Source organism: Hyposmocoma kahamanoa, unplaced genomic scaffold (assembly GCF_003589595.1).
Source record: "Hyposmocoma kahamanoa isolate Upper Pololo Valley unplaced genomic scaffold, ASM358959v1 84, whole genome shotgun sequence".
Taxonomy (NCBI): domain Eukaryota; kingdom Metazoa; phylum Arthropoda; class Insecta; order Lepidoptera; family Cosmopterigidae; genus Hyposmocoma; species Hyposmocoma kahamanoa.
In genome coordinates this window covers 1,179,892-1,191,001 of record NW_020654229.1, presented here as the reverse complement: position 1 = coordinate 1,191,001, position 11,110 = coordinate 1,179,892, and the positions used below count along the sequence as shown (strand labels likewise).

The 11,110-nt window shown below is 37.1% G+C and overlaps 1 pseudogene; it reads right to left on the bottom strand.

Annotated features, from left to right (window-relative positions):
• The window catches only part of LOC113234382, a 49,858-nt pseudogene that overhangs the window by 22,376 nt on the left and 16,372 nt on the right, over positions 1 to 11,110 (bottom strand).

Below are 11,110 nucleotides of genomic sequence, written 5' to 3'. Positions count from 1 at the left end.
CTCAGTAGACAAGTTTGTCATTTTGTCACTGGGTGTGTGATAACTACTGCTGCAAGACCAATCGACGCGTCACATGTGCACGAGTATTTTACTTCTCATTTATTTTTGTTAATATTATTGTCGCCAAGACTTAACCTTCACCTAGAATTCACATTATTTAAAATGTTTCATTTATTTATAGGTCAAGTATCTGCAGTTGTCATTATCTTAGTAGACAAGTTTATAATTTTGTCACTGGGTGTATGATAGCTGCTGTTACATGACGTCATCATCTATTCGCATGTACTTTAATTGTGATTTAATCCTTGGGCAAGTTTCATTTTCAGTATTGTTACTTACTTAGTTGACACGTTTGTCGACACGTCTATGGTATGTTATTACTGCTGTTACATAATTTAAGTTTTCAGCTACTTCCACTAATTCAACAGTAGACAAGTTAGTCATTTTGTCACTAGGTGTATGATAGCTCCTCAATAGACAACGTCAACAAGTCATTATGTCTAATGCTGTGTTACAATGTGCTTAAATCATCGGGTCACAGTAGACGTCACTCATCCTGTAGATAAATCTGTCATTCTGTCACTGGGTGTAGGATAGCCACTATCGCAAGGTTTAACAATCATCTTACAACCGCGTTACTTAAAATATTTTATTTATGTTTAAGTCTAGTAGCAGTAGTTGTCATTACCTTAGTAGACAAGTATGTCATTTTGTCACTGGGTGTATGATAGCTATTATTACTGACGACGTCTTCAAATGGTATCCTACGTAATTTGTGGTTTGTGTTAATTGAAACGAAATAAACAGAAGTCAAATGTGAAGATCTGTCTGAAAGAATTAGCTATCTCTATTTCAGTAGACAAGTTTCTCATTTTGTCACTGGGAGTGTGATAGCTATTATCTTAAGACAATACCATCATTATGAAGAAGAACGCAAACGATCTGAAGATAATCCAACAAGAGTAGTGTTGTCATTACATTAGTTGATAAGTTTGTCATTGTGGTACTGGGTGTAAGATAGCTACAGTCGCAAGATTTAACCATCATCTTACATCCGCGCTACTTAAAATGTTTTATTTATGTTTACGTCTAGTAGCAGTAGCTGTCATTACCTTAGTAGACAAGTTTGTCATTTTGTCACTGGGTGTATGATAGCTATTATTACTGACGATGTCATCAAATGGTTTCCTATATAATTTGTAGTTTGTGTCAATTGAAACTCAATAAACAGAAGTCAAATGTGAAGATATGGTTGAGAGAATTAGTGATCGCTATTTCAGTAGACAAGTTTCTCATTTTGTCACTGGGTGTGTGATAACTATTATCTTAAGACAATACAATCATTATGAAAAATAACGTTGGCGATGTGAAAATAATCTGATAAGAGTAGTGTTGTCAACAAATTAATATACAAGTTTGTCATTTTGTCTGTAGGTATGAGAGGTTATATTATCATAATGCGTTATCGTGTTGAAGAAGAACGTGTGAAAAAGGTCTTGTTGGAAATATTTAGTTAATTCAAATCATCTTGATTTCATATGTAAGCAAATTACACTTGAAATAGTCATATTAAACTCTACTGCTTATTCGTAAGACAGATTCCCCTGAGAAGAATGAGCAAGAAACTTTAGGGGTTGCTCTTTGTAAATATAAATTTGAACACATTTACAATATTTAATTTCAAACATCTTAGTTCGAGACTACCTTCATGAGCTAAACGGGTCACTACCACGGATTTTTGTCATCCAAGTACGCAGAAGTTGTATAATAAATAACCTTTAGTATAAGTTAGTTAGTTAGTTAAAGTTTATTTTGCAGGTATGTAAACACTTTATTGTACGGACAAGGGCATATCAGAATACATTTTTGTTCTAAAATCGCCTCCAGTGCAACGGAATAAGATACACTGATATGCAGGCGTGTGTGCAACACAAACTACAATTTTTTAACAAAGAAATAAAACGTTATTGTACAAAGGTGACCTTATCCCATAAAGGGATTTCTTCCAGCTAACCTTTGAATAATTGAAAGGAAAGTTGGCTCCTGTGTCGGCAATAAAATCTAATAAATCATTACCAACAAATCGAATGCTACAACAATTAACGAATAAATTTATTATATCAAATGTACACACGAATACGTAATTTTAAATAAATGATGATACACTAATACATATAAAATACATAATATAAAATGAATATATAAAATAGGACTATAACTAATACGTGAAATGTATTATTTTAGTTATCTAATTTAATTACATTACGGTAATTCAACATTATGCAATTCGACGACCTCGGTGGTCCAGTGCTTACACACCGGTTTTCATGGTGTCGCCGTCCCGGCCGGGGTCAATGTAAAAAAAACTAACTTTTCTATATTGTCTCTGGTCTGAGTGTTTGTGGTGTCGTCGTTGTTTCCGATTTCCATAACACAAGTGCTTTAGTTATTTACACTGGGATCAGAGCAACATATGTATATGATGTTGTATAATATTTATTTATTTATTTTATGTTATTATAGTATTAATTTTTATTTGCCATGTGGTTAAACTTTTTTTCTTTCTCGTCTTGGTGCTCCGGCGGAGTAATGGCGGACGATGCGCACGCGCAGTGGTAGTGCCTTTTCCCTTCGGCAGACGTCGGCTATATCCGCCGTGCCGAACCTTCGCGCATTCTCGAATTTTTACTAGTTGTGAATGAACAGATCTCGAGGTAAAACGCCGCGCTCGCGTCTTCAAAGTTAACGATACCTCAGATTACTAAACAGTTACTGCGTAACAGATACGTCACTCTCACACAAAATCGAAAATACCTACGCTATAATAGCCTGCTATCTCACTAATGACACCAAGCATATACTGCGAGGAAATAGGAGCCTAAGTACGCGCTCATAGATGTGTGCAGTCGTGCGGAACCGAATGCTCATAAATTAAAGACTTGTATGAGCGCTTGTGCCGACGTCGGTACTCTCAGCGGTAGAAAACTTTTAGCGAGTGACGGAGCCCTGACTTGACACTCACCTTATTCGATAGACACTGAGCGAAGTCACTCTTCATATCGGAGACGGAGACTCGGTCCTGCGGGCGTTTAGGGCCACTCACCGACGTCACTACTGTCGATAGGTCCAATTCTACCACCTGATAAACACAAACACATTATCAACCCATGTTAACACGTCACAATTAATATGATCACAGAAGTACCACATACACTGTGAACAATTCATAAATATACACATTATTTTAAAATAATTTAAAATAAAAACAACACCTGTTAAATTGCATGAACAGCTAAAAAATTAACAAGATAATAAATTTAAAGCGTAAATATTACCACTACGGAGTATTAAAAAAAACCGCCCTCAAAAGTCATTCATACCCTAGTTTGCCACCCTTATTTTCTTCAAATTTAAATGGGACCACTACTGAAGTACCCTCTTTCTGACAAAAAAATAATCATTAAAATCGATTTACAAATGCCGAAATTATCGCGTAACATACATACAAAAAATAACAGTCGAATTTCCTCCTTTTTTTGAAGTCCGTTAATAAGCTTTATGCAAATCCCATACACATATACACCTACGCTCATACACCTACCACCTTACACGAACACATACATACTTTATCAGTGAAAATAAATATAGAGCAATAAATAAAATAAGACATTACAATTGCGGTCAAAACCATTAATGGTCTAAATAGTAAGTCAGATCGAATTCACATGCAATAAACTATAAATAAATAAAATAAATACAAAACTAAATAACTAATTTACACGCTAAAACTAAAACTCTTTCTTCTTGAAATTATGGAATAATATGTATGTTGAATATATATACATATAACACCACAATATGTGTAGGTTTGTGCATGAGTGGATATGTGTATATACACATACCTCAGAAAACACCGGATCCTGTTGTGGGTTAGAGTAGTCCCGGAACTGTTTTGTTGCGCGAAGGTAGGCTTCGATTATTTCAATCTTTTCCTTTGAACGATCTGAAATTATATAAAATATCAACTGCTATAATTTAAGAAAATTACTTTTGGTGTTCCCGTTTCGTCTGGGAAGATGAAGCAAAAGTGTATGTTTGTATGGTGTCAGATGAATTAGTGAGTGTAGTGGATTTCTTGGTCAATAACACATGGCGTAATATGCACTCTTTGATCTTTTTTTTTACCAAATAATAGTGGCGAGGCGTGACAATTTTCCTTAGCAAAGCGGAAGCAAAAGGAAACCCTAACAAAAACTTCTTTTCCCGTTAAAAAGGAGCCTTGGCGACATTTAAGTACGACACATATTAGCACACAAGGTACTACTTCACTTCATTTCACTGGTTTAGTTCAGTGTTTTTAATAATAGTAACGTCGGTTCGAATCCGGCCGGACCGCTTTAAGAAGCTACTTACTGGTTTGCACTAAATATTCCAGGGAACGCTCGTCAACAGGGAAATGGGCGACAGTGGCTCCGAACTCGGGACACATGTTGGCGACAGTCGCCCTGTCGGCGATACTAAGGGCTGCTACCCCTGGACCGAAGAATTCTACGAACTTGCCCACCACACCCAGGGAGCGGAGGTGCTGTAATTCAATAAATTAATAATATAACGGCAGTGTTGTCTATTATCTCGCGCAAAACCTCGAAAACGCCCGTCACCCGCCGGGGTAGGCAGAGACTATGGACTTCTACCTGCTACGCACCTAATAAACCTTTGTCTTTTTTTTATAATACGAAGTGACGGGACGAACAAGTCGTGCACCTGGTTGTAAGCGACACGCCTGTCCATAGCAGTTGCAGTGCCAACGCAAAGATCTTAGGAGCAATACCACTGCCCCCATCATCATCACACTGAGACTTAAGTTGACAAGTCCCATGTGCCTGCAATTTCACAGCACCCTTCAAAACCGGAACACAGTAATGCTGACATTACTGCTTGGGGGCAGAAATAGGTAAGGTGACAGTACTTCCCTGGACGAACTCTTTCACAAGGAGCTCTACTGCTGTTAAAACTACTACACTCCCATCACTATCGAGATAATTGACTGAGCTCAAGTATATGGAACTCCACGTGCTGTTGGCAAACGTGCTACACCAACTAAGCACTTCTACTGTATTTACTGTTCTGTGACTAAACCATCTAACTAACCAAACCAACATAACTAACTTTAGATACTCGGGCAGTTTGATAACAATCGATTCCAAGTGTCCCTCGGCCACAGTTTCACGAATCGCAATGGTTAACATCTATTAACAGCAAAAATTTATATACGGGGTGTATATTTGAGACGGAGCAGCAAGGTCAGCTACCTTAATCGTTGTAGTTACAGGAAAACGGTTCTAGAAGACTGTCCATGAATTTTGAAGATATTTTGATTGGCATTCACAGATTTTGAAAAAATGGTACAGCCAGCAAAATAAAAGGTTATTTTTACAAAACCTTTTTTTTATGCCATTCGATCCGGTCTCTGGTGAGGATTAATAGTCTCTAAGGGACCAACTGAGGTAAGAGTGCTCGAAATGTCAGAAATCGGAAAAAAACTTTTTACCATACATTTTGTAGGGACATATTTAGTAATCAGTTATTCTAGGTAGTTAGTTATTTCGTAAAGAGCAAGTATCGGCTGAAATTCTACTCGGATGGATTCCTTTGAAAATTGCTGCAAGTGCGTCTTTCAATTCTTATACACTGTTGTATTTTTTTTTTTATAAATTTCATTTTTTACATAGCCCCTAAAAAAACAATCAAGGGGCGTCAGATCAGGACTGCGCGGTGGCCATTTTATAGGACCATGTGCTCCAATTCATTTGTTTCCACATTTGAGAACATTTTGACTAAAAAACATCATAAAAGTGACAATTCTCTATTAACAAAACTAAACAAAGCTGTTCCAAATTTAAAAAAAGTGAAGTCTTTTTCGTAGAGTAGTGGCCCGTTTGTAACAAAAACTTTTTAGGTCAGGACACGATTGACGAAGTGTTGTATGACAGTGAGACGTGGAAAATGACACAGAGACAGAAAACGATTGGAGGCATTTGAAATGTGGTGATGGAGAAGAACGGAGCGAATCTGTTGGACAGAAACAATGACCAATGAGGTGTTAAAAATAGTGAATGAAAGAAGCTTATTAAAGACAATAGAGAACCGAAGGGTGAAAAAGTTTGGTCATCTGATGTGTCACGACAGTTTTCTTAGAAACATAATACAAAGGAAAGATCGAAGGAGAGAAAGGCAGGGGAAGACCGGGATGGAATTATTCAGATCAGACAAAGGCAAAAGTTAATGTCGTGTCGTATCAGGAAATCAAGGCAAGAGTCTAGCTTTTAAATAAGAAGAAGAAGAGAGACTAAACCATCGAAGCATCCCCCTTTGTATCCTGGTCACTACATACTACAACGCTCTCTTACTACTTACTTTCTGTTTTTTACATACCTTAGTAATGGTAAGAACCAGATCAGTAGAAGTGATAAGTGGGTTCAGTTCCCCCACCAGCTTGTATCCCACCACTTTGGGCAGCAGCATGCTGATTGGCTGGCTCAGCATCACGGCTTCTGCTTCGATACCTATAAACAAAGGTAGGTTATTTGGTACGTCGTTATTTTTTATTACAATGCGCCAACCACCAGGGCAATTATCATGCTGAATGAATTCCTAGCGCACAACCAGATTGTTGATGTGTTCGCGGACAATTTGTCTCAACTCATAGCTACAATAGCACGCTATGTATATTTCAATTATTATAAAACTAGGTTATGTTGTATTATATAGTGAGAATTACGATTATTATTTTAAAGATTTTTATTGTTGAGTAGATGTTAACATTTATTAATTTAGTATCAACTTAGTATACATGTGTGTGTACTACTGTCTAAACGGCCCATGTAAATTTACATACTATGAAATTATTGATTTTAGTCTGTATTGTATACTTGCATAAATAATATATACATATATATTACCAATTTAAAAGGCGCCTTGTAGTCGAGTTGCGGATACCAGCCCGTTGCACCAAGTACCAAGTATATTACCAATTTATGTGTCTCATTTTATTTTGTTATATATAATATGTCATTATGATATCAAACTTAATTTATCTTTCAATTTTAATTGAATTAATATTCAATTATTTTATGTGAAGTTACTCCACTAGTTTGTTATAATTATTAATACAAAGATCGAACACTCAGAAAAGTTCCTTCGATCCGGTCGTACTTGAACCTTCTAGCTAAAAGCTAATCTTCTTGAGTCTTCTAGCAAACCGTTGATATTTTTATAATTTTGAAATGTTACATTTCTTTATTTTTGGTTTCAAAAAATTTTCGTTCAGTTCAAAGGAATTTTTCTTTACGTTCTATCTTTGTATTAATAATTATATGTAGGCGTCACTAAAAATCGGCGTAAGGAAGGAGTCGTGGGACAGAGGAGGGGGATGTAGAAGTACTCACCTCCAACTCCCCAGCCAACGACTCCCAACCCGTTAATCATGGTGGTATGACTGTCCGTGCCAACTACCGAGTCCGGATGCAGAGTATCTCCCGTAAACACTACTCGCGCTAGATACTCGAGATTCACCTGGAAGTTATGTATAATAAAACATAAAAAAATCTATTTTCAAATGACTGCTAACCGAATGACTGCATCGCCATCATCATCATCATTCAGCCATACGACGCCCACTGCTGGGCATAAGCCTCCTCAACTACCTCCACGACGATCGGTCCTACGCTACTCACATCCATCGGCTTCCCGCGACCTTTACCAGATCGTCGGTCCACCTGGTGGGGGGCCTACCCACTGAACGTCGTCCGGTGCGCAGTCGCCATTGAAGAAACTTTCCGCCCCAATGGCCATCGGTTCTCCTAGCTATGTGCACCGCCCACTGCCACTTCAGTTGAAAAATATTTTGAGCTATGTCGGTTATCTTAGTTCTCCTACGGATTTCCTCATTTCTGATTCTATCACGTAGGGAAATACCGAGCATCGCTCTCCATTGCCCACTGAGTGACCTTAAGCTTTCTTACGAGGCCACATCGAGTATATAACCAGAAATAGAGACGAAATAAGGGCCATGTATTCCTGGTAACTCATCAGTCATACATAACTTATAAATGTCAACTCACGTTTGCAATGAAATTAAAAATTAGAAAGCTGAAATAGTTCAGCGCCAACAACTGACCTGTGTGTACGTCTCCGTATATTCCAAAAAATATTCTGTATTTATTGCAATAAAGATAATATCTCTAACAATGGCGAGCTGTTCCGTTCGGTGGTGTGTGGAAAAACAGCAAAACATATAATTACAAAACAAACGGAATCAACTTTCATCGGTAATTAAATATTAAATATGTAATTTTGCAATTTTCGTCCATTATAGCAAAGCTTAATGTTAAGTTAACTGGTCGATTGGAAGTGAAACAATTGACGATACCCATTGATGACACCCGTCAATTGTTTCGAATTCGGGCCGGCCAATCGGAGCGCAGTTGTCACAGTAGAGATTTGGCAGAATAGTTTTCAAACAAATTATATGACATTTCGTCTCTCACTCACTCGGCTAGGGCCCATTGAAAACCAGCGTCACAACCTAGCCTTGATTGTAACTTTAGCTGAATGGGATCCTTTTGTACACGCCACAGCCGCACACATGTCACTATAGTATTATGTCACTTGTTGTTGAAATGTTTTTACGCTGTTCTTTGTGTTATTTCTGTTTTAGTTATATTAGTCTTTGTTTTTGTGTTTTTTTTTATAATGTGGCGTTACAATAAATGGTTTCTATTTCTATTTCTATTTCTCTATTTCTGGTTATATACTCGATGTGAGGCCATTATATAGTCCTATTGAGTGCGTGTTTGCAGTTAATGCGTGAAGTTGTTATCGACTTCATGCTTCACGCTGTAGCAGTTTATTTTACGTGGTTTAACCTGTTTTGTAAAATAAGTTTACTGACCTGATGAACAATCCCTGATCCCGGAGGTACGATTAACATGTTGTCAAACGCTTGCGCGCCCCACTGTCAAAATTAAAAGAGTCCGTTTTTAATAAATAATAAATTTAACTTAATACATTTTAATATTAAGTTTATTCAATAATCACGATGTTTTTCCACCATTCAATTTGTTTTTGTGAAATTACTCCACTATAAGAAATGAAACTATTTTTCCGGATTTAAATCGCGCATATTTGTTTTTTCAAACAAACCGACGTTTCGGGCCCTTTACAGGTCCCATGGTCACGGTTGAATGTGACACGGTTGTTTAAATCCGGAAAAATAGTTTCATTTCCTATGTGTAACAATCGCAAAAAATTAAGAACACGATAGTTACTCCACTATACTCTAGCCAAATTCGATGTGGAATAAATCTCATGAACAAAAACATATGATTTTTAGGGTTTTCATCTCAGGCTCTTTCACAGTTACCACAATTTCAATGTTTTCCTACGAAATTCAACTAGATTATGGATAATAATAAATCTTGAAGACATGTTTATGATGAATATTATTCAACAGAAGTTTCATATCACCTAAAAATGACCAGTAATTAATTATTTGTCAAACTGTGTCATCCCTAGTGACTTTTTGATTTGAAGTGAGAGATTGCAAACATTCGAGTTCCGGTGGTAATTCAAGTTCAGAATCGGAAATAGATGCTGGATGATATAATACGTGGTAAATTAATATCAAATAAAATCTTACAATTTTTCTTTTCATCTACCATACCTACAATCTAGCAGTAATTATTAATACGATGCAAAAACTTAGTTTTATTCCTAAATCATACGTATCAGTGGGTATTTTGTAAACTTAACAATAATTGGCTAGGTAAATATTACTTCTACATAACTCAATTACCTACTTACATTGACTTACAAATAAATGGACGACGGGTCTAATACAAAAACCACGAAAAAAATGTCCCAAGTCAACCTATTTAAACGTAGTGACATGTAAAGGAATATGAAAAAGCTAAAACGTTGAATTTCAATTGTAATGTCATCGCAGTACTGTCTAATTTTGCTTGCTTCGCTGTCAGTCGAACAAACGAAGACTAAAGCGTGAATGACGCTCTGTATACGATTTTAACGCCCTATAAGTTCGGACACTTTTTAGCGCGGACCCATCCATATAATTGTAAGTCAATGCCTACTTACCTATTTAAATTCAAATTAAGAGAGCAGGTCGTGTGCAGAGCGAGCCTTAATAATGAGCATTGAAAAAAATGTTTTTTTCCTATGCCATCATTGGTTGCCCAGCAACGTTTTGTTATTAAACATTCTACATCGAATTTGGCTAGAGTATAGTACAAAAAAGTCGTTAAAAATAAAAATCGTGTGCCTGGTGGAAAGCAACACGCTTGTCGCTAACAGATACAGTGCCACTCAAAGATCTTAGTGTCTTACATAAGATCACAAATCCCATGTGCCTGTAATTTCACCAGCATTCTTACCCTTCAAAGCCGGAACGCAGTTATGCTCACATTACTGCTTGGCGGCAGAAATAGGGTGGCAGTACTTCCCTGGACGAATTTTTTCATAAGAATTTTCTTTAGTAGTTGTAGACTACTACTAAAGATTCGTAACGTTCGCTGGTTCCTTCCGTAGCTCGGTTGGAAGTGCGTTAATACGATATGCTGAAGGCGCTGGTTGGAATCCAGCCAAAGGAATTTTTCTTAGCAATCGATCTTTCTATTAACAATTGATAACATTTGTAAGCTTGCCTTAAACATACATATTAAATAGGTGTCTTTTTTTTTATAATATCAAGTGACGGGACGAACAAGTCGTGCGCCTGATGTCAAGCTACACGCCTGGCCATAACAATTGTAGTGCCACATATAGAGCTTTAAATCGCAAAGATCTGAGGGGCACTGCCACTGCGCCCGTCACCCGGAGACATAAGTTGACAAGTCCCATGTGCCTGTAATTTCACCAGCACCCTTACCCTTCAAAACCGGAATACAGCAATACTGACATTACTGCTTGGGGGCAGAAATAGGTAAGATGGCATTACTTCCCTGGACGAACTCTTTCACAAGAAATCTACTAATTATCCCTTTTAACCTTTTACCTACTCGTGTTTATTTGAATATGAAAGTGAATTGGACGT